The 24,170-nt window shown below is 52.5% G+C and overlaps 2 protein-coding genes across 30 annotated transcripts in view; one reads left to right on the top strand and one right to left on the bottom strand.

Annotated features, from left to right (window-relative positions):
* The window catches only part of LOC146050264 (uncharacterized), a 47,863-nt gene extending 45,789 nt beyond the window's left edge, over positions 1-2,074 (bottom strand). Inside the window, exon 1 of the mRNA XM_083167191.1 lies at positions 1,959-2,074. The gene's annotated coding sequence lies outside the window, so the exon portion shown is untranslated. The remainder of the gene's footprint in view (positions 1-1,958) is intronic.
* Positions 1-24,170, top strand: part of LOC146049607 (immunoglobulin superfamily member 11-like) — a 571,199-nt gene that overhangs the window by 453,475 nt on the left and 93,554 nt on the right. The gene's annotated exons all lie outside the window — the stretch shown is intronic.

The raw sequence follows: 24,170 nt of genomic DNA, 5'->3' as shown, positions 1-24,170 counted from the left end.
GGCCCAGGGATCATGCCAGGGTATTCCAGAGTTGGCCACTTTCACACCAGAAAAGTCCCTGCATTTTCTGGTGTGGGAAGGAGGTGGTAGTACTCAGGAGGCAGGCAGGTGGTGGGATGGCGGTGGAGGCGCTGGACAGTACTCACCCCGGGAATTTAGGCTGGTGTGAAAGGGGTATTAGCTGTTCTAACCGTAGAGTGCAAGCTCTTCAGGTCAGAATATCTGAGACCTGCATCTTGTATTTACCCAGTTGCTCGCCTCCCTAATCCATGGGGAACTCTGTAGTGATTTATATGGTGGAGCTGAGTCTCTGCCACATTTCTTATGCTTATTACCCACTGGCAGAGGAGAGGGCATGTGATGCTGCCCAGTTTATCAATATCTGGAAAGTGGCGCCCCCGTTGTAGCCTATGGTTATGTGCTTCCGTCAGGGTTCTCCCAGATTTCTTGACCAGAAATGGCTGCTGTCCATGGCACCCGTGTCACATTTCAGGGAGGGGCTTCTTCAGAGCCCCCGTAACTGCCTATGTCAGGTGATACATTCCCCAGAGGTGATGTCATCCCAGGCGCTAGCATCACACCCAGTCCTCATCACAAATGCAATCAATGAGAAATGGGCCCCCATAGGCACCAGAGGGGCAGACTTGCACAGTTTAAGGAGGATATGCCCCCTAATGGGACACAGCCATGCCCCTTATGTCCGTGTTTGTTCCTGTGTTGGCAGGAATGCATATACTGAGGCACTACATACTCCAATACGCCAATCTCACTCCTGGCAGCTGCGTCCCAGGTCCCACATTAGAGTGACAGTGCACCAACACGTTCTTCCTTCATCCCATTTGGGTACCACAGAAGGAGCCATCCTCATGTATCCCTGTAATAGGATATAAGTGAGCCAGAGCTGTTGGACCTAATCCCCGGATGTATTGTCCTATGTATGGTATAATAAGCCGTGGCTCACCAGAGAAGGCTCCATCTGTAGCTGGTACATTTACTAAAGCTTCTAAAAAGAAAAGAGGTGAAGTTGCCCATAGCAACCAATCAAATTCTGTCTATCACTTCTCATCATAGAAAATGGATCGGGTTAGTTGCTATGGGTAACATTACCTATTCTCTTTCTGTTCCGCGGGCGGTGCTTACCTGTTCGCTAGGCTGCGAGAATACATAGCACAGTGTACAGTTCTGAATCAGGCCCTTAGTGAAATGATGGTGACCCCTACACTAGAGAGCAGCAGTAATTACAAGCACGCAAATGCACAATACGTATAGATATAATATAACCCATTGTTTTACGTTACTTCTGAGATTGCAGCAGGGACCCCCATGCTTTTATTAATATAGAACTTTACGGAACAAGTAACTGAGAACCTTGGTAACATCATGCTGTGCTGCACAGGGGCAGATGTAACATGCAGAGAGAAGGGTGTGGGAGGGGCGTGTCCTAGCATTGCAAGCGGCATGTGTGGGCTACAGGCAGAAGCAGCCAGCAAATAAATCCCTGGATAACGCCATTAAGATGCACTGCAGAGGGGCAGATGTAACATGTGCAGAGAGAAGGTAGTGGGAGGAACTTGTCTAGCTCAGAGATACAATGCAGTGGGAGAATAAACTGACCAGCATGTATTGGCTACATGCAAAAGCTGTCAGTATTTACCCTGCATGCAGACATGCTTTGTGTTCTGTTTTTGCTCTCAGCTCAGAATCCATTTCCTAATTAGATCACCCCTGCAAATTGCTGCGATATTATACCGGCAATGTTTTGCTTTATCATTCACTGCTGCTAATACACAATAGCATTTTGAGAATAAAACAACTAGTGGAGCTCTGCCTGGGGACCGGAACACTGAGGAATTCACACAGATTCAATGAAACCAGCCACAGGACCTGTGTAATGCATAGAGGGATAGTATGGTAATCCAAGCTATATAAATGTAGGCAGGATGATAGGAGGCCCTTACCTGCTCAGGTGAGAAAGCTGGGGACCTCCGGATGCAGTCAGGATGCTCTGTACAAGAGGAGAGTGGAACAGGTGTAGTGCTCAGCCAGTGCACCTGTACGAGATATACATTCAGCAACAAGGGTGGCTCTTTTTATTATAAACAGATCAGGACATAGGTGACACACAGCAAATCCCCACCCACAAGGGTTGATGCTTCGGGCCAAGGTCCTGTCCATCCAATTCCCTTTCTGTCATTTGCAGAGCACCTCACAGATTGGGTCACACCCAGTATGAATAATTCTGTATTAATGTTCTGCAGACATGTTGCTTTAATCTGCTCCTCTCCAGCTCTAGAAAACGGCATAACCCCTCGTAGTCTAATTCCTGAATCACACCGCAATTACCAGTAGATGAAAGGCAGCTCGTAAGCCTACTGCTTGGATCTTCGTTAGGGAAATGCGCCATATAACATCATAGTTCTGGGTTTAGCTGACACTACAGATCCCCCGCTATGCCCCTGGCACAAAACCTGGACCCTTCATCCTCTAGAGCAGGGCTGGGCAAAACCGGCCCTCCAGATGTTGAAGAACTACACATCCCAGGGGCAGTGCAGCTGGGGGTGCAGGGACAGTGCAGCTGGGGGTGCAGGGACAGTGCGGCTGGGGGTGCAGGGACAGTGCGGCTGGGGGTGCAGGGACAGTGCGGCTGGGGGTGCAGGGACAGTGCGGCTAGGAGTGCAGGGACAGTGCGGCTGGGGGTGCAGGGACAGTGCGGCTGGGGGTGCAGGGACAGTGCGGCTAGGGGTGCAGGGACAGTGTGGCTGGGGATGCAGGGACAGTGTAGCTGGGGGTGCAGGGACAGTGCGGCTAGGGTTGCAGGGACAGTGCAGCTAGGAATGCAAGGACAGTGCGGCTGGGGGTGCAGGGACAGTGCGGCTGGGGGTGCAGGGACAGTGCGGCTAGGGGTGCAGGGACAGTGCGGCTGGGGGTGCAGGGACAGTGTAGCTGGTGGTGCAGGGACAGTGCGGCTAGGGGTGCAGGGACAGTGCGGCTAGGGGTGCAGGGACAGTGTGGCTGGGGGTGCAGGGACAGTGCGGCTGGGGGTGCAGGGACAGTGCGGCTGGGGGTGCAGGGACAGTGCGGCTAGGGGTGCAGGGACAGTGCGGCTAGGGGTGCAGGGACAGTGTAGCTGGGGGTGCAGGGACAGTGCGGCTAGGGGTGCAGGGACAGTGCGGCTAGGGGTGCAGGGACAGTGCGGCTGGGGGTGCAGGGACAGTGTAGCTGGGGGTGCAGGGACAGTGCGGCTAGGGGTGCAGGGAGCCACCCTTTGCGGCCGTACAGTATTCCTACTGTCGCGTTCCCATAAACTGTTACTGGTTTACTCTCTTTACCCTCTTAACCTCTATTACTTGTGTACAGTATTAAGGGAGAAATCCTTCAGAGGTTGCTCAAAGTACTCGTCTTTAAAATGCGTGATACATCTTGCCGACCGTGTCCTCAATTTTATAATCCGTATTCTCTAAAAGCGCCATCTTTAGCATTTTAAATTTGATATTGGTGTTAGAAGCGGGACCTTGTTCCTCAGTCCTACCTCCGAGCACTATGTAAGAGAAAAAGTCAGATTATGTTATATGTATGTAATAAAACTCAATATTAGCTACTTCCAATTATTTTTGCAGTGCAATTACAGGGCGGGTATGAGAACACCACAGGCTGCCTGCAGAAAATGATCTGTGCTATTTCCAAATACAATTGGCAGCAAAAGCTGTAATTAGGGTGCGGACAAGTCAAGGCAATAGCCTATCAATCAAGCAGTCTCCCCGGGCCGTACTGTATGTGATACAACTCACAGGTCATAGAACACAATCATTGACAATCATATGCTGCACAATTCAGATGTTAAGTGCAGTTAGTCTGGAGGTTTTCATCGCTACACATCTCTTATAATGTTCCTTTGGCATCAAACTATAAATCTATGTTTCTATCCAAGGGGGTAACTACCATAGGTGCAGGGGGTGCAGCTGCTTTGGGGCCCAGAGCTGAAGGGGGCCCATCTTTACTGTCTAAGTAACAGGTTTTACATATCACCAGTTGCTAAATAAGGGGGGCCTACGAATATCTAGTTACACCTCTGTTTGTATATATGCTTCCCCTCTAACGTGTAGGGTTGGAGCTCGGAAGAAAGCCTAAATTAGCAACCATAGCCCCCAGGAAACTGTACATTGAAAAAAGGAACAAAAACAAATGAAATTGGGTTTCACAGATTTATTTTACCTAAAACAAAATATTGCTAATAACAACTTTAGGTACTTGTGAGTTATCCGGGCGTCCGATTTTTAAATCGGGTCGGATCGGGACATCGCATCGCATCGCATGCGACCATCGGATGCGATGCGATGCGATGACCCGATTTTTCCATAGGAATCAATGTTAAAATGGACTGAGTCCATTTTAACATGGAATTCAATGGGAAAAAGGGGTCCTTTTCATACCCCTACTATCCAAGTGGGCATGGAGTTGGATATAAACCTGTGGCGAGCGTAGCGAGCCACCGAGCCCGAAGCGTGGCGAGCGTAGCGAGCCCCGCGAGGGGACACGGAATACCGTCCCCTCGCGGGGCTCGCTTCGCTCGCCACGCTTCGGGCTCGGTGGCTCGCTACGCTCGCCACAGGTTTATATCCAACTCCATGCCCACTTGGATAGTAGGGGTATGAAAAGGACCCCTTTTTCCCATTGAATTCCATGTTAAAATGGACTCAGTCCATTTTAACATTGATTCCTATGGAAAAATCGGGTCATCGCATCCGATGGTCGCATGCGATGCGATGCGATATCGTATCGCATCGCATCTGATTGTATGCCTTAACTTAAGGCATACAATCAAAAAATCGGACGCCCGGATAACTCACAAGTACCCAACTTTATATAAAATGCTTATGTAATTACATGATGATATGCCATATTCCCTAAACTAAAAGCTGGGGGTGCGATATATTGCATAACCCCTCTGACTCAAAGACTTTAATGTGGGTAATTTACCTTATTGGTAATTATTGAGGAATCCCAATTCACAGTGCTACTTAAAATTCTGACAAAGTGCACTTGTCAGATGTCTTTTATTTACAATATTCACCATGACTAGCACTATATTGGTACAATTTGTTTTATTGGAACAACAAAACGTGCGACATCTTCTGTGCATTGTAGTGAAGGCCGGAATGAGAGATCGCTCCGTCCTTCATTATATCGAAGTAATGTGAGCTGGCAATCTGCTATGGTTGGGGTTCGGGGGTAAATCATCCTGACCATCGGCCCAATTGCCTGTTGTTCAGGTGTATATATGACATAAGGCCGTTGATTGCGAACAGAAGACGTTTGTGTGTATGACCTGGGAGTCCTAATGCGCATGTACGAGTATCGTCTGATTGATTACTGGCCATCGCAAATAAAATTCCTAATCCTCACCAGGACACATGGGTTAAAGGCAGATCACACAACTAAATCCACATTAAGCCGTTCATAAATATAGAGATATAATCCAAATTCTACAGTAGCTGGTGGGATTTAAAACGAAAGTAAGGAGTAAAGCCACACGTAGAACCGGAGGCAGAAGTCAACTGAGTGTCCAACGTGAAGCCTGGTTGGAGATCTTCCATAAGATTTTTATTATTATTAATAGAAGACTATCAAAAGCATCAGACAAGTGCACTCCATTAGAATTTTAAGTAGCACTGTGCCATCCAATTGGGATTCCTCAATAATTACCAATAAGGTAAATTACCCACATTAAAGTCTTTGAGTCAGATGGGTGACCTAGAAATGTGCTCCTGGCAATACAAACCGGTTATCAAAAACGATCGAATGCCCTGGAAATATTTTAATTTGCACCCACAATCCAAAAATGATTAAGTGAATAACGCTGACTACCTTGTTACACCAGTGCAGGTCAGGGACAGCGATATACTAGCTTGACGTTTGCAGCCAACGTGTTTAATATAGTAAAAATGGCACGTGTAAAGACCTGAGCGGCTTTGGGAATGTCCAAGTCATCATGGGCAGATAATTGGTTTAGACTATTTCTAAAACGGCATGTTGGGCTGCTGAAGGCCAGCCGTGGTGGGTACAGACTGGGGTGGTCAGAGATGGGAAAATCTGTGAACCACCGATGGAAATGCATTGGGCATCCAAGACTCATCCATGCTAGAGGTCAACGAAGGGCGTCCAGTGCATAATGCGTCACAGCACAGATTACATTGGACCCTACTGGGTATGTGTCTGCCTAGCTGTACGCCAGTCACAGTGTCCATGACATGCCGTGTCAGAACTGGACCTCGAATAGATGGAAGAAGGGTGTCTGTTGCATCATGTGGGTGGGTGCTAGTGAACGGCAAATACCTAGCAGAGAGGGGGCATCTTGATGCATTGGGGGGAATAAAACAATCCAGGGGTCCGGTAATAGTTGTGGATGGTAATGTGACTCATACCACCTACTCTCACTTACCCCTTGTCACCTGGATGGAGATGTACTAAGTCTTGGAGAGTAATAAAGTACCAACCAATCAGTCATTTACACAGCCTGTAACGTGGGAGCTGATTGGTTGTACTTTATCTCCACCTAATCACTTGCCCATGCTTAGCCCTGTACACACAAGATGACCCCCAAAGCAGCTGATATCGGCCATGGACAGGCGACTTGAGCATATACGTGGTAATCAGTAGCGTTCAGTGATGTCACTGGGACCTGGATGTTCAGCCTACTGAGGTCTTTATCCGTGTGCTGATCACATATCGCTCATGATGTTCAGTCCATGTGCTGATCACATATCGCTCATGATGTTGAGTCCATGTGCTGATCACGTATCGCTCATGATGTTGAGTCCATGTGCTGATCACATATCGCTAATGATGTTCAGTCCATGTGCTGATCACATATCGCTAATGATGTTGAGTCCATGTGCTGATCACGTATCGCTCATGATGTTGAGTCCATGTGCTGATCACATATCGCTAATGATGTTCAGTCCATGTGCTGATCACGTATCGCTAATGATGTTGAGTCCATGTGCTGATCACGTATCGCTCATGATGTTGAGTCCATGTGCTGATCACATATCGCTAATGATGTTCAGTCCATGTGCTGATCACATATCGCTCATGATGTTGAGTCCATGTGCTGATCACGTATCGCTCATGATGTTGAGTCCATGTGCTGATCACGTATCGCTCATGATGTTGAGTCCATGTGCTGATCACATATCGCTAATGATGTTGAGTCCATGTGCTGATCACATATCGCTAATGATGTTGAGTCCATGTGCTGATCACGTATCGCTAATGATGTTGAGTCCATGTGCTGATCACGTATCGCTAATGATGTTGAGTCCATGTGCTGATCACGTATCGCTAATGATGTTGAGTCCGTGTGCTGATCACATATCGCTAATGATGTTGAGTCCATGTGCTGATCACATATCGCTAATGATGTTGAGTCCATGTGCTGATCACGTATCGCTAATGATGTTGAGTCCATGTGCTGATCACGTATCGCTAATGATGTTGAGTCCGTGTGCTGATCACATATCGCTAATGATGTTGAGTCCATGTGCTGATCACGTATCGCTAATGATGTTGAGTCCGTGTGCTGATCACATATCGCTAATGATGTTGAGTCCATGTGCTGATCACGTATCGCTAATGATGTTGAGTCCATGTGCTGATCACATATCGCTAATGATGTTGAGTCCGTGTGCTGATCACGTATCGCTAATGATGTTGAGTCCGTGTGCTGATCACGTATCGCTAATGATGTTGAGTCCATGTGCTGATCACATATCGCTAATGATGTTGAGTCCATGTGCTGATCACATATCGCTAATGATGTTGAGTCCATGTGCTGATCACATATCGCTAATGATGTTGAGTCCATGTGCTGATCACGTATCGCTAATGATGTTGAGTCCATGTGCTGATCACGTATCGCTAATGATGTTGAGTGTACACACTAGACTTTGTTTTAAAGATATCACTCAGACCCTTTGCAGTGATTTCATTTAAACAGTCATCTAGCATGTGTGGGGCTTTACACCCTATGACAGGCATGTCCAAACTGTGGCCCTCTAGCTGTTGTAAAACTACAAATCCCAGCATGCCTTGCCATAGTCTTAGCATTCCCTGATAGTAAAACTGTAGCAAGGCATGATGGGATTTGAAGTTTCACAACAGATGGAGGGCCATAGTTTAGACCTGCTGCGCTATTTATCAATGGGAACCAGTTCCATTCATTCCCCATCACACAGGAGCTTCCCTGCTCCACGCAATGGGTTAATCACATGTGTAAAGGAGAAAGCAGCAGTCAGTTGCTGGCACAATCGCCAGACTCTGGATGTGCGGTAAGATAATAATGGCTTGGAAATCTCATGTGTAAAACCTGTGCAGCAGGTTTACCGCCATTAGTCCAATGAGGATAATCATTTATCTTAGATTATTTATAGCAATCCCTGCGTCACCTTCCCAGTGGCGGATTCAGGGGGGGGGGGGGGGCACCCGGGCACGTGCCCCCCCTGTCATTTTATCCTGGATCCGCCCCTGCACCTTCCCTCTGTAACCAGATCTGGCGTGCGGAATAACAGAAGCCTGCAGTTCTTCACCTGTTGCAGGGTCCTTAAGGCATTCTGCAGGCCCAGGTGAGACATGTGGGCGTGGCCAACTCAAGGAGCCGTGGCAACTGGACATTGCATCAAAATAATTTGATAGAAAAAAATTCATATGATTTGCGCATACTCAAACATCTGCAGCGTGGTTAGCGGGGGATGGAACTGGGGGCAAGACCATCGCAACACCATCAAATGGGTTAGGTTCCGGCTGTTGGAGGAGAGAAGACTGCTGGGGACTCACTCTGTGCCAGGGTATTTGGAAGGATATCCACTGCCAACTGATTAATGCCATGCATGCTCTGAGCCAGGCCTAATCAATGTGATGTCCTAGGCAAGGTTTGGGCTGTGCCCTCCAGCACCAGCACTAGTTCCCCTTCTGACCCAGCACATTACTAATAGCATACTGTAACGCCCCTCGCACATTATGTCCCACATTAGTAATGCCCATCCACAGAAGACATTACTACTATTCAGTGCAGGTGCATCATGGTGGACTCAACAAAGGCCCATAGGACAAGGAGCTGCTGCACAGCGGCCCTCCTCCAGCTGTCCAGTGCCCCAAGTTACTCCTCCCAACCCCTTGTGTATGAGCCGGCTCAGCTGTGTATGCCTGACTGTCTGATCAGAGCTGCCGGTCCCATCTGCCCTTCTCGCCACTGCCCGCTATGTCAAACTGGGCATGAAATGAATGCCTCTAGTCATTTGCCTATGCCTAGGGCTGGCTCCGCATGCTCTGTGCTGTAGGGACATACTGGTCATCAGAGAAATACCTGGCTCCCACATTACAGTATGGAATAGGGACCCCACCTTTATTACGTACATGGGGGTAATTGATTAAGGTGAGTGGGTGGCCACAAGGCCCTTTAAGACAACAGCTGAATGTTACCATTGTTGCATGAAATACCCCTTGCAGTTACAGTAGGTGTGGAGAGTGGATTACTGTACGTTGCTGTAGCTGTCCTCTGAGCTGGCGTCTGTGTCCTTATCTGGGTTGCAGTTACCTGCCCCAGCCATGCTCTGTGCCCCATATGGTAAGTGTGAGTTCTGGAGTTCTGATATTTAGGCAGCATGGTTAATCACATGGTCATGGTCCAATATGTGACCAGGGCCGCCGAGAGGGGGGAGGAGCGAGTAATAATGACCTGGGCCCGGGCTTGCTGGAGGGGCCCGGCAGGGGCCCTAGTCCGACTCCCCCCCCCAACCATCGCTCCTGGGCCGCAGCACACACTGCTGAGGGGTGGGGAGTGACATTAACACTTCCCCCTCGACTTTACAGAGTTTTTTCACCCTCCTAAATGTTTTGAGGGCATGGCATAATCGATAGAGGTAGCCACACCTCTTTTTGCGACTAGGCCACGCCCCAAATGTTTTACCGGGAACTGACAAAATCCTGCCCCTCCCTTCCTCTACCCTTTCCCTAACAATCTGGTGCTGGTGGGCTACTGCCCAGGCCTTACCCCCAACAAAAGGGAAAACCGACAACCGTTTTCAATGCAGACCTTTTCATGTCACCCTTTTGACCATGGCTATTCACGTCGACCCGTTTTTGGCATGTCGACCTGCAATATTCACGCTTTGGACATTAAACAATCTTGTGTCCGCTAATGCTTCCTTTTTGGCGTTATGGAGGCCCAGCTTCTAGCCCCAATGCAGATTTTATTTTACTACTTTGGATGTTCTTGCAGGATGATTGATCAGACTGACAAGAGGAGCCCAGTAGTCTCTGCAGATAAGCGGCTCAGGGTGTTGGGGTCCAAGTGCTCTATGTACAGCGACACTTGTGTCTTGTTTCTGAGTCACACGTTTCATTTTATTAGCTGCCTATTTCATTGCTGTCAAGGGGTCCCGGCTTTCCCGTTTAAGCTGCACTGTGAACTGCCTTGAATCTGTTTTTGGGGTATACGGCCATTAGGTCGACAAGCATCGGGTCGACATGCAGACAGGTCTAGGTCATTAGGTCGACATGGCTGTTTTCGCTGGTTATTTCAGTTGACATATGCCCACGGGTGGTTTTTCATGCCTGCCCTACCATGCACTAGGGCAGCCATTCCCAACCACGGTCCTCAAGGCACACCAACAGTGCAGCTTTTACTGATATCCAGGCTTCAGCACAGCTGGATTAATCACAATCACTCAGGTACTAATTAAGTCACCTGTGCTCAAGCCTTGATACCACTAAAACATAAACTCTTGGTGTGCCTTGAGGACCGTGGCTGGGAATGCCTGCACTAGGACCTGCTGTGCCAAGCCCATAGCGATGCGCCGTGACCGCTGAAGCATGGCAAGCCATGGATACAGAATTACATGCTAGTCATACAGAGCTTGTCATATACAGGTACGTGATACTCCTATAAAGCTAGATGTGCTACGGGTATACTATTACACCTGTCCTCTGCTGACAAGAGGAGCCCAGTAGTCTCTGCAGATAAGCGGCTCAGGGTGTTGGGGTCCAAGTGCTCTATGTACAGCGCCACTTGTGTCTGAGTCACATTGTGTCTGAGTTATTAGCTGCCTATTTCCCATTTAAGCTGCACTATGAACTGGCTTGAATCCGTTTTTGGGGTATACGGCCATTAGGTCACCTACTGGTATACTATTACACCTGTCCTCTGCTGTGTCCGCAAGAAATGAATGGAGTGCGGTTCTTCAATTCTACTATATACATATATATATATATATATATATATATATATATATATCTATATCTCTATCTATCTTCAGGTGATGGCCTGGCACTCCCACAGCTGGGTCCAATTACCCTGGTGCCCTCCGGGTCGGATGGGTAAGAAGGTAAATGAGGCGGCACTCAAACTGTTTTTTTTTTTTAAAGCGTGTAATTGGCAAAAAACAGGACCAAGGGGCAAGGTGAAAACCTTTTTTTCACTTGCCCTCACGAGGGGACAAACATACAGAACGTAGGTGCGGCACTCGGCAGATACGTCTCCGCCAGTGGCGTAGCTTGTGTAAGGCATCCCACGCCACTGCTTGGGGGAGCGGAGGCTGTGTGGGCGCCGGTTCCCACACATAGAGGCCAGACAGAGGAGCCGGGAGGAAGCTGAGCAGTCTGGCCTTTCCCCAGGACCGCACCATCCGCTGAGGCTCATCCCTGCCACTGCTGTGCTACCTGGTGGCTGGCCTTTCCCCAGGACCGCACCATCCGCCGAGGCTCATCCCTGCCACTGCTGTGCTACCTGGTGGCTGGCCTTTCCCCAGGACCGCACCATCTGCCGAGGCTCATCCCTGCCACTGCTGTGCTAGCTGGTGGCTGGCCTTTCCCCAGGACCGCACCATCCGCCGAGGCTCATCCCTGCCACTGCTGTGCTACCTGGTGGCTGGCCTTTCCCCAGGACCGCACCATCTGCCGAGGCTCATCCCTGCCACTGCTGTGCTACCTCTTGGCTGGCCTTTCCCCAGGACCGCACCATCCTCTGAGACTCATCCCTGCCACTGCTGTGCTACCTGGTGGCTGGCCTTTCCCCAGGACCGCACCATCCGCTGAGGCTCATCCCTGCCACTGCTGTGCTACCTGGTGGCTGGCCTTTCCCCAGGACCGCACCATGCGCTGAGGCTTATCCCTGCTGCTGCCATGCTACCTGGTAGCTGGCCTTTCCCCAGGACTGCACCATCCACCGAGGCTCATCCCTGCCACTGCTGTGCTACCTGGTGGCTGGTCTTTCTCTAGGACCGCACCATGCGCTGAGGCTCATCCCTGCCACTGCTGTGCTACCTGGTGGCTGGCCTTTCCCCAGGACCGCACCATCCGCCGAGGCTCATCCCTGCCACTGCTGTGCTACCTGGTGGCTGGCCTTTCCCCAGGACTGCATCATCGACTGAGGCTCATCCCTTGTACTGCACCATCCGCCGAGGCTCATCCCTGCCACTGCTGTGCTACCTGGTGGCTGGCCTTTCCCCAGGACCGCACCATCCGCCGAGGCTCATCCCTGCCACTGCTGTGCTACCTGGTGGCTGGCCTTTCTCCAGGACCGCACCATGCGCTGAGGCTCATCCCTGCCGCTGCTTCCTGGTGGCTGGCCTTTCCCCAGGACCGCACCATGCGCTGAGGCTCATCCCTGCCACTGCTGTGCTACCTGGTAGCTGGCCTTTCCCCAGGACCGCACCATGCGCTGAGGCTCATCCCTGCCACTGCTGTGCTACCTGGTGGCTGGCCTTTCACCAGGACCGCACCATGCGCTGAGGCTCATCCCTGCCGCTGCTGTGCTACCTGGTGGCTGGCCTTTCCCCAGGACCGCACCATCCACCGAGGCTCATCCCTGCCACTGCTGTGCTACCTGGTGGCTGGCCTTTGCCCAGGCCCGCACCATGCGCTGAGGCTCATCCCTGCCGCTGCTGTGCTACCTGGTGGCTGGCCTTTCCCCAGGACCGCACCATCCGCCGAGGCTCATCCCTGCCACTGCTGTGCTACCTGGTGGCTGGCCTTTCTCCAGGTCCGCACCATCCGCTGAGGCTCATCCCTGCCGCTGCCGTGCTACCTGGTGGCTGGCCTTTCCCCCAGGACTGCACCATCCACCGAGGCTCATCCCTGCCACTGCTGTGCTACCTGGTGGCTGGCCTTTTTCCAGGACCGCACCATCCGCTGAGGCTCATCCCTGCCATTGCTGTGCTACCTGGTGGCTGGCCTTTCTCCAGGACCGCACCATCCGCTGAGGCTCATCCCTACCATTGCTGTGCTACCTGGTGGCTGGCCTTTCCCCAGGACCGCACCATGCGCTGAGGCTCATCCTTGCTGCTGCCGTGCTTGCTACCTGGTAGCTGGCCTTTCCCCAGGACTGCACCATCCGCCGAGGCTCATCCCTGCCACTGCTGTGCTACCTGGTGGCTGGCCTTTCCCCAGGACCGCACCATCCGCCGAGGCTCATCCCTGCCACTGCTGTGCTACCTGGTGGCTGGCCTTTCTCCAGGACCGCACCATGCGCTGAGGCTCATCCCTGCCGCTGCTTCCTGGTGGCTGGCCTTTCCCCAGGACCGCACCATGCGCTGAGGCTCATCCCTGCCACTGCTGTGCTACCTGGTAGCTGGCCTTTCCCCAGGACCGCACCATCCACCGAGGCTCATCCCTGCCACTGCTGTGCTACCTGGTGGCTGGCCTTTCTCCAGGACCGCACCATGCGCTGAGGCTCATCCCTGCCGCTGCTGTGCTACCTGGTGGCTGGCCTTTCCCCAGGACCGCACCATCCACCGAGGCTCATCCCTGCCACTGCTGTGCTACCTGGTGGCTGGCCTTTGCCCTGGCCCGCACCATGCGCTGAGGATCATCCCTGCCGCTGCTGTGCTACCTGGTGGCTGGCCTTTCCCCAGGACCGCACCATCCGCCGAGGCTCATCCCTGCCACTGCTGTGCTACCTGGTGGCTGGCCTTTCTCCAGGACCGCACCATCCGCTGAGGCTCATCCCTGCCGCTGCCGTGCTACCTGGTGGCTGGCCTTTCCCCCAGGACTGCACCATCCACCGAGGCTCATCCCTGCCTCTGCTGTGCTACCTGGTGGCTGGCCTTTCTCCAGGACCGCACCATCCGCTGAGGCTCATCCCTGCCATTGCTGTGCTACCTGGTGGCTGGCCTTTCCCCAGGACCGCACCATGCGCTGAGGCTCATCCTTGCTGCTGCCGTGCTTGCTACCTGGTAGCTGGCCTTTCCCCAGGACTGCACCATCCGCCGAGGCTCATCCCTGCCACTGCTGTGCTACCTGGTGGCTGGCCTTTCCCCAGGACCGCACCATCCGCCGAGGCTCATCCCTGCCACTGCTGTGCTACCTGGTGGCTGGCCTTTCTCCAGGACCGCACCATGCGCTGAGGCTCATCCCTGCCGCTGCTTCCTGGTGGCCGGCCTTTCCCCAGGACCGCACCATGCGCTGAGGCTCATCCCTGCCACTGCTGTGCTACCTGGTAGCTGGCCTTTCCCCAGGACCGCACCATCCACCGAGGCTCATCCCTGCCACTGCTGTGCTACCTGGTGGCTGGCCTTTCTCCAGGACCGCACCATGCGCTGAGGCTCATCCCTGCCGCTGCTGTGCTACCTGGTGGCTGGCCTTTCCCCAGGACCGCACCATCCACCGAGGCTCATCCCTGCCACTGCTGTGCTACCTGGTGGCTGGCCTTTGCCCAGGCCCGCACCATGCGCTGAGGCTCATCCCTGCCGCTGCTGTGCTACCTGGTGGCTGGCCTTTCCCCAGGACCGCACCATCCGCCGAGGCTCATCCCTGCCACTGCTGTGCTACCTGGTGGCTGGCCTTTCTCCAGGACCGCACCATCCGCTGAGGCTCATCCCTGCCACTGCCGTGCTACCTGGTGGCTGGCCTTTCCCCCAGGACTGCACCATCCACCGAGGCTCATCCCTGCCACTGCTGTGCTACCTGGTGGCTGGCCTTTCTCCAGGACCGCACCATCCGCTGAGGCTCATCCCTGCCATTGCTGTGCTACCTGGTGGCTGGCCTTTCCCCAGGACCGCACCATGCGCTGAGGCTCATCCTTGCTGCTGCCGTGCTTGCTACCTGGTAGCTGGCCTTTCCCCAGGACTGCACCATCCACCGAGGCTCATCCCTGCCACTGCTGTGCTACCTGGTCGCTGGCCTTTCTCAAGGACCGCACCATGCGATGAGGCTCATCCCTGCCACTGCTGTGCTACCTGGTAGCTGGCCTTTCCCCAGGACCGCACCATCCACCGAGGCTCATCCCTGCCACTGCTGTGCTACCTGGTGGCTGGCCTTTCCCCAGGACCGCACCATCCACCGAGGCTCATCCCTGCCACTGCTGTGCTACCTGGTGGCTGGCCTTTCCCCAGGACCGCACCATCCACCGAGGCTCATCCCTGCCACTGCTGTGCTACCTGGTGCCTGGCCTTTGCCCAGGCCCGCACCATGCGCTGAGGCTCATCCCTGCCAAAGCTGTGCTACCTGGTGGCTGGCCTTTCCCCAGGACCGCACCATGCGCTGAGGCTCATCCCTGCCGCTGCCGTGCTACCTGGTAGCTGGCCTTTCCCCAGGACCGCACCATCCACCGAGGCTCATCCCTGTCACTGCTGTGCTACCTGGTAGCTGGCCTTTCTCCAGGACCGCACCATGTGCTGAGGCTCATCCCTGCCACTGCTGTGCTACCTGGTGGCTGGCCTTTCCCCAGGACCGCACCATGCGCTGAGGCTCATCCCTTGTACCTCACCATCCGCTGAGGCTCATCCCTACCACTGCTGTGCTACCTGGTGCCTGGCCATTGCCCAGGACCGCACCATCTGCCGAGGCTCATCCCTGCCACTGCTGTGCTATCTGGTAGCTGATTGGGGGGGGGGGATCTTAGAATGCACACCCAAGATACATGAGGTGCTATCATGCTGGGACTTGTAGTTCTGCAAAGAAAAATACATGGTGCAGATGCACACTCCATATTATTAATCAATAATAGAGGCTCTTGGTATATTAATTGGCCAAGAAATATTTGCCCACCAACCAGCTTCACGGTGGCCTCATTTCTGGTGGGTCCCTAATACTAAGTTTGAATCTGGGGCGCGGAACCCCGAAAAGGTTGGCATAGGCCAGTCACCCCAGGGCAGCACACAAGTGAAAAACTAAGCTAAAGGTGTATTAATAAGAGAGTAGCAGAAGCTAGAGGTTAAAAAGTGAAGTGCTAGAAAGTATAATATATTAGTGGGAAATAAATAGTGCTAAATAAATGTTAGGGTGTGCCACCCCGAAAGCAACTCAGCCACACCAACCCAAGGGGAGCCGCACCCCAAATCCATCCCCAAGACTAGCAACAAATGTCAATTTTAGGTCTTACCTATATTGTGCCTCCAGTTTGCAGTCTGGCTACCAGGGACCAAGCTGGTAAAATAATATTAAAATCAGGTGGGTGGGGTGCTACTCTAAGTTGAAGGAGTCCCAACCTTCAGGTGTACAGGTGTACACAATATTAGCTTATTGGGGGGGGGGGATCTTAGAATGCACACCCAAGATACATGAGGTGCTATCATGCTGGGACTTGTAGTTCTGCAAAGAAAAATACATGGTGCAGATGCACACTCCTGGTAGCTGGCCTTTCCCCAGGACCGCACCATCCACCGAGGCTCATCCCTGCCACTGCTGTGCTACCTGGTGGCTGGCCTTTCTCCAGGACCACACCATGAGCTGAGGCTCATCCCTGCCACTGCTGTGCTACCTGGTGGCTGGCCTTTCCCCAGGACCGCACCATCCGCCGAGGCTCATCCCTGCCGCTGCTGTGCTACCTGGTGGCTGGCCTTTCCCCCAGGACTGCATCATCGACTGAGGCTCATCCCTGCCACTGCTGTGCTACCTGGTAGCTGGCCTTTCCCCCAGGACTGCATCATCGACTGAGGCTCATCCCTTGTACTGCACCATCCGCCGAGGCTCATCCCTGCCGCTGCTGTGCTACCTGGTGGCTGGCCTTTCCCCCAGGACTGCATCATCGACTGAGGCTCATCCCTTGTACTGCACCATCCGCCGAGGCTCATCCCTGCCACTGCTGTGCTACCTGGTGGCTGGCCTTTCCCCAGGACCGCACCATCCACCGAGGCTCATCCCTGCCACTGCTGTGCTACCTGGTGGCTGGCCTTTCCCCAGGACCGCACCATCCGCCGAGGCTCATCCCTGCCACTGCTGTGCTACCTGGTGGCTGGCCTTTCCCCAGGACCGCACCATCCGCTGAGGCTCATCCCTGCCACTGCTGTGCTACCTGGTGCCTGGCCTTTGCCCAGGCCTGCACCATGCGCTGAGGCTCATCCCTGCCAAAGCTGTGCTACCTGGTGGCTGGCCTTTCCCCAGGACCGCACCATGCGCTGAGGCTCATCCCTGCCGCTGCCCTGTGAGAGACAGTCATATAGACAGGAGTAGAGCATGAGAGACAGTCCTATAGACTGGAGCAGCGCGTGAGAGACAGTTGTATAGACAGGAGTAGAGCATGAGAGACAGTTGTATAGACAGGAGGGGAGCGTGAGAGACAGTCGTATAGACAGGAACAGTGTGTGAGAGACAGTCATATAGACAGGAGAAGAGCATGAGAGACAGTCCTATAGACATGATCAGAGTGTGAGAGACAGTCATATAGACAGGAGTAGAGCATGAGAGACAGTCCTATAGACTGGAGCAGCGCGTGAGAGACAGTTGTATAGACAGGAGTAGAGCATGAGAGACAGTTGTATAGACAGGAGGGGAGCGTGAGAGACAGTCGTATAGACAGGAACAGTGTGTGAGAGACAGTCATATAGACAGGAGAAGAGCGTGAGAGACAGTCATATAGACATGATCAGAGTGTGAGAGACAGTCATATAGACAGGAGTAGAGCATGAGAGACAGTCCTATAGACAGGAGCAGCGCGTGAGAGACAGTTGTATAGACAGGAGTAGAGCATGAGAGACAGTTGTATAGACAGGAGGGGAGCGTGAGAGACAGTCGTATAGACAGGAACAGTGTGTGAGAGACAGTCATATAGACAGGAGAAAAGTGTGAGAGACAGACATATAGACAGGGGGAGAGCGTGAGAGACAGTCATATAGACAGGAGGATAGTGTGAGAGACAGGCAAATAGACAGGAGGAGAGTGTGAGAGACAGCCATATAGACAGGAGGAGAGCGTGAGAGACAGTTGTATAGACAGGAGGAGAGCGTGAGAGACAGTCACATAGACAGGAGGAGAGCGTGAGAGACAGTCACATAGACAGGAGGATTGTGTGAGAGACCGTTGTATAGACAGGAAGAGAGTATAAGAGACCGCCATATAGACAGGATCAGAGTGTGAGAGACAGTCATATAGACAGGGGGAGAGCGTGAGAGACAGTTGTATAGACAGGGGGAGAGCATGAGAGACAGTCATATAGACAGGAGGAGAGATTGAGAGACAGTTGTATAGACAGAAAGAGAGTATAAGAGACCGCCATATAGACAGGATCAGAGTGTGAGAGACAGTCATATAGACAGGGGGAGAGCGTGAGAGACAGTCATATAGACAGGAGGAGAATGTGAGAGACAGACATATAGATAGGGGAGAGCTTGAGAGACAGTCATATAGACAGGGGAGAGTGTGAGAGACAGTCATATAGACAGGAGGAGAATGTGAGAGACAGACATATAGATAGGGGAGAGCTTGAGAGACAGTCATATAGACAGGGGGAGAGTGTGAGAGACAGTCATATAGACAGGAGGAGAATGTGAGAGACAGTTGTATAGACAGGAGGAGAATGTGAGAGACAGTTGTATAGACAGGAGGAGAGCGTGAGAGACAGTCATATAGACAGGAGGAGAATGTGAGAGACAGTTGTATGGACAGGGGGAGAGCGTGAGAGACAGTCATATAGACAGGAGGAGAGCGTGAGAGACAGTCATATAGACAGGAGGAGAATGTGAGAGACAGTTGTATAGACAGGAAGAGAGTATAAGAGACCGCCATATAGACAGGATCAGAGTGTGAGAGACAGTCATATAGACAGGGGGAGAGCGTGAGAGACAGTCATATAGACAGGAGGAGAATGTGAGAGACAGTTGTATAGACAGGGGGAGAGCGTGAGAGACAGTCATATAGACAGGGGAGAGTGTGAGAGACAGTCATATAGACAGGAGGAGAATGTGAGAGACAGACATATAGATAGGGGAGAGCGTGAGAGACAGTCATATAGACAGGGGGAGAGTGTGAGAGACAGTCATATAGGCCCTTATTCTGGTTGGTGCGGCCAGAGCCGCACACGATGCTCTGGCCGCACAAACCAATCCCCGCCCACGAGACGGATCGCCACGGCCGTCCGTACACGGACGGCTGGCGATCCGCATAAAAATGGTGGAGGCGTACGCCTCCACCATGGTGGGAGCTGCCCCCTGCATTCGATGGTCGTCGACCATCGAAGGCAGGTCCGCACGCCCCAGCAGCTCCCGCAAGCTGAGACCACACGGACAATCGTCCGTGTGCTAGCTTGTATGGGGGCTGAGAGCTGACATCCGGCGACGTCAGCTTTCCGCCCCCATGAGTTGCGTCATACCCTCATTACCATGCATACGCCCCGCGTTTGCATGGGAACGCCCATGAAACGCGGGGCGTACACATAGGGAAATGAGGGTCTGAAGCCCCTCACGCCCCTATACGCCCCCTTTACGGCGGACGAAATACGTCTGCGGCGAAGGGGGCTGCACATGCGCAGATTGACCTCTGCGCATGTGCAGAATAAAAACATCGGCGGTACGGCCGCACGCGGGCCGTACCGTCCGAACCAGAATAAGGGCCATAGACAGGAGGAGAATGTGAGAGACAGTTGTATAGACAGGAGGAGAATGTGAGAGACAGTTGTATAGACAGGAGGAGAGCGTGAGAGACAGTCATATAGACAGGAGGAGAATGTGAGAGACAGTTGTATGGACAGGGGGAGAGCGTGAGAGACAGTCATATAGACAGGAGGAGAGCGTGAGAGACAGTCATATAGACAGGAGGAGAATGTGAGAGACAGTTGTATAGACAGGAAGAGAGTATAAGAGACCGCCATATAGACAGGATCAGAGTGTGAGAGACAGTCATATAGACAGGGGGAGAGCGTGAGAGACAGTCATATAGACAGGAGGAGAATGTGAGAGACAGTTGTATAGACAGGGGGAGAGCGTGAGAGACAGTCATATAGACAGGGGAGAGTGTGAGAGACAGTCATATAGACAGGAGGAGAATGTGAGAGACAGACATATAGATAGGGGAGAGCTTGAGAGACAGTCATATAGACAGGGGGAGAGTGTGAGAGACAGTCATATAGACAGGAGGAGAATGTGAGAGACAGTTGTATAGACAGGAGGAGAATGTGAGAGACAGTTGTATAGACAGGAGGAGAGCGTGAGAGACAGTCATATAGACAGGAGGAGAATGTGAGAGACAGTTGTATGGACAGGGGGAGAGCGTGAGAGACAGTCATATAGACAGGAGGAGAGCGTGAGAGACAGTCATATAGACAGGAGGAGAATGTGAGAGACAGTTGTATAGACAGGAAGAGAGTATAAGAGACCGCCATATAGACAGGATCAGAGTGTGAGAGACAGTCATATAGACAGGGGGAGAGCGTGAGAGACAGTCATATAGACAGGATCAGAGTGTGAGAGACAGTCGTATAGACAGGAGGAGAATGTGAGAGACAGTTGTATAGACAGGAAGAGAGTATAAGAGACCGCCATATAGACAGGATCAGAGTGTGAGAGACAGTCATATAGACAGGGGGAGAGCGTGAGAGACAGTCATATAGACAGGATCAGAGTGTGAGAGACAGTTGTATAGACAGGAGGAGAATGTGAGAGACAGTTGTATAGACAGGATCAGAGTGTGAGAGACCATCATATAGACAGGATCAGAGTGTGAGAGACAGTCATATAGACAGGGGGAGAGTGTGAGAGACAGTCATATAGACAGGAGGAGAATGTGAGAGACAGTTGTATAGACAGGCAGGGTGAGAGGGGGAAATGGAGCGACAGTAATGCAGGATATAATGAGGAGTGGGCCAGAGAGGGGTGGGTGACCCAGAACAATGATTTGACGAGGACATGTCATAGATTCTCTGTATATAGGGTAAGGAGACCCCAGACAGAGCATAGAAGAGGCACAAGGGGTTTCTGATATACTGTAGGAACCATGGTCCCAGGCATCCGCCACACCCTCCTGCCAGTTTGGCTTTTCCATTGCACCATTACAGGTAATACAAGACAGAAAGGTAGCAGCAAGATTATGTGTTATACAGAGGCAGGGAGGGATATTGTGCATTATACAGAGTCAGAGAGGGATAAATTGTGTTATACAGAGGCAGGGAGGGATATTGTGCATTATACAGAGTCAGAGAGGGATAAATTGTGTTATACAGAGGCAGGGAGGGATATTGTGCGTTATTCAGAGGCGGAGAGGCATAACGTGCATTGTACACAGGCGAGGAGGGATAACGTGCGTTATACAGAGGCGGGGAGGGATATTGTGCGTTATACAGAGGCGGAGAGGCATAACGTGCGTTATACAGAGGCGGGGAGGGATATTGTGCGTTATACAGAGGCGGAGAGGCATAACGTGCATTGTACACAGGCGGGAGGGATAACGTGGGTTATACAGAGGCGGGGAGGTATAACGTGCATTATACAGAGGCGGGGAGGGATAACGTGCGTTATACAGAGGCGGAGAGGCATAACGTGCATTGTACACAGGCGGGAGGGATAACGTGGGTTATACAGAGGCGGGGAGGTATAACGTGCATTATACAGAGGCGGAGAGGGATAACGTGTATTATACAGAGGCGGAGAGGGATATTGTGCGTTATACACAGGCGGAAGGGATAACGTGCAATGTACAGAGGTAGAGAGGGATTTTGTGCATTATACAGAGGCGGAGAGGGATAACGTGCGTTATACACAGGCGGGAGGGATAACGTGCGTTATACAGAGGCGGGGAGGGATAACGTGCGTTATACAGAGGCGGGAGGGATAACGTGCGTTATACAGAGGCGGGGAGGGATAACGTGCGTTATACAGAGGCGGGAGGGATAACGTGCGTTATACAGAGGCGGGGAGGGATAACGTGCGTTATACAGAGGCGGGAGGGATAACGTGCGTTATACAGAGGCGGGGAGGGATAACGTGCGTTATACAGAGGCGGAGAGGGATATTGTGCGTTATACAGAGGCGGGGAGGGATATCGCGCGTTATACAGAGGCGGGGAGGGATAACGTGGGTTATACAGAGGCGGGAGGGATAACGTGCGTTATACAGAGGCGGGAGGTATAACGTGCGTTATACAGAGGCGGGGAGGGATAACGTGCGTTATACAGAGGGAGAGGGATAACGTGCGTTATACAGAGGCGGGGAGGGATAACGTGCATTATACAGAGGTGGAGAGGGATAACGTGCGTTATACAGAGGCGAGGAGGGATACTGTGCGTTATACAGAGGGGGAGGGATAACGTGCGTTATACAGAGGAGGGAGGGATAACGTGGGTTATACAGAGGCGGGAGGGATAACGTGGGTTATACAGAGGCGGGAGGGATAACGTGCGTTATACAGAGGCGGGGAGGGATAACGTGCGTTATACAGAGGCGGGGAGGGATAACGTGTGTTATACAGAGAGGGAGAGGGATAACGTGCATTATACAGAGGCGGAGAGTGATAACGTGCGTTATACAGAGGCGGGGAGGGATAACGTGGGTTATACAGAGGCGGGGAGGGATATCCTGCATTATAGAAAGGCAGGGAGGGATAACGTGCGTTATACAGAGGCGGGGAGGGATAACGTGCGTTATACAGAGGCGGGGAGGGATAACGTGCGTTATACAGAGGGAGAGGGATAACGTGCATTATACAGAGGTGGAGAGGGATAACGTGCCTTATACAGAGACGGGGAGGGATATCCTGCGTTATAGAGAGGCGGGGAGTGATATTATGAGTTATATAGAGACGGGGAGGGATATCCTGCGTTACACAGAGGCGGGGAGGGATAACGTGCGTTATACAGAGGGAGAGGGATAACGTGCATTATACAGAGGTGGAGAGGGATAACGTGCGTTATACAGAGGCGAGGAGGGATATTGTGCGTTATACAGAGGGGGAGGGATAACGTGCGTTATAGAGAGGCGGGGAGGGATAACGTGCGTTATACAGAGTGGGAGGGATAACGTGCGTTATACAGAGGCGGGGAGGGATAACGTGCATTATACAGAGGCGGGAGGGATAACGTGCGTTATACAGAGGCGGGAGGGATAACGTGCATTATACAGAGGCGGAAGGGATAACGTGCGTTATACAGAGGCGGGGAGGGATAACGTGCGTTACACAGAGGCGGGGAGGGATAACGTGCGTTATACAGAGGCGGGAGGGATAACGTGCGTTATACAGAGGCGGGGAGGGATAACGTGCGTGATACAGAGGCGGGAGGGATAACGTGCGTTATACAGAGGCGGGGAGGGATAACGTGCGTTATACAGAGGCGGGAGGGATAACGTGCGTTCTACAGAGGCGGGGAGGGATAACGTGCGTTATACAGAGGCGGGGAGGGATAACGTGCGTGATACAGAGGCGGGGAGGGATATTGTGCGTTATACACAGGCGGGAGGGATAACGTGTGTTATACAGAGGCGGGGAGGGATATTGTGCGTTATACACAGGCGGGAGGGATAACGTGCGTTATACAGAGGCGGGGAGGGATAACGTGCGTTATACAGAGGCGGGAGGGATAACGTGTATTATACAGAGGCGGGGAGGGATAACGTGCGTTATACACAGGCGGGAGGGATAACGTGCGTTATACAGAGGCGGGGAGGGATAACGTGCGTTATACAGAGGCGGGAGGGATAACGTGCGTTATACAGAGGCGGGGAGGGATAACGTGCGTTATACAGAGGCGGAGAGGGATATCACGCGTTATACAGAGGCGGGGAGGGATATCGCGCGTTATACAGAGGCGGGGAGGGATAACGTGGGTTATACAGAGGCGGGAGGGATAACGTGCGTTATACAGAGGCGGGAGGTATAACGTGCGTTATACAGAGGCGGGGAGGGATAACGTGCGTTATACAGAGGGAGAGGGATAACGTGCGTTATACAGAGGCGGGGAGGGATAACGTGCATTA

This window comes from Crinia signifera, chromosome 12, assembly GCF_055691185.1.
Source record: "Crinia signifera chromosome 12, ASM5569118v1, whole genome shotgun sequence".
Lineage (NCBI taxonomy): Eukaryota > Metazoa > Chordata > Amphibia > Anura > Myobatrachidae > Crinia > Crinia signifera.
The sequence above is the reverse complement of the archived record's forward strand: the minus strand, read 5'-3'. Positions and strand labels throughout refer to the sequence as shown.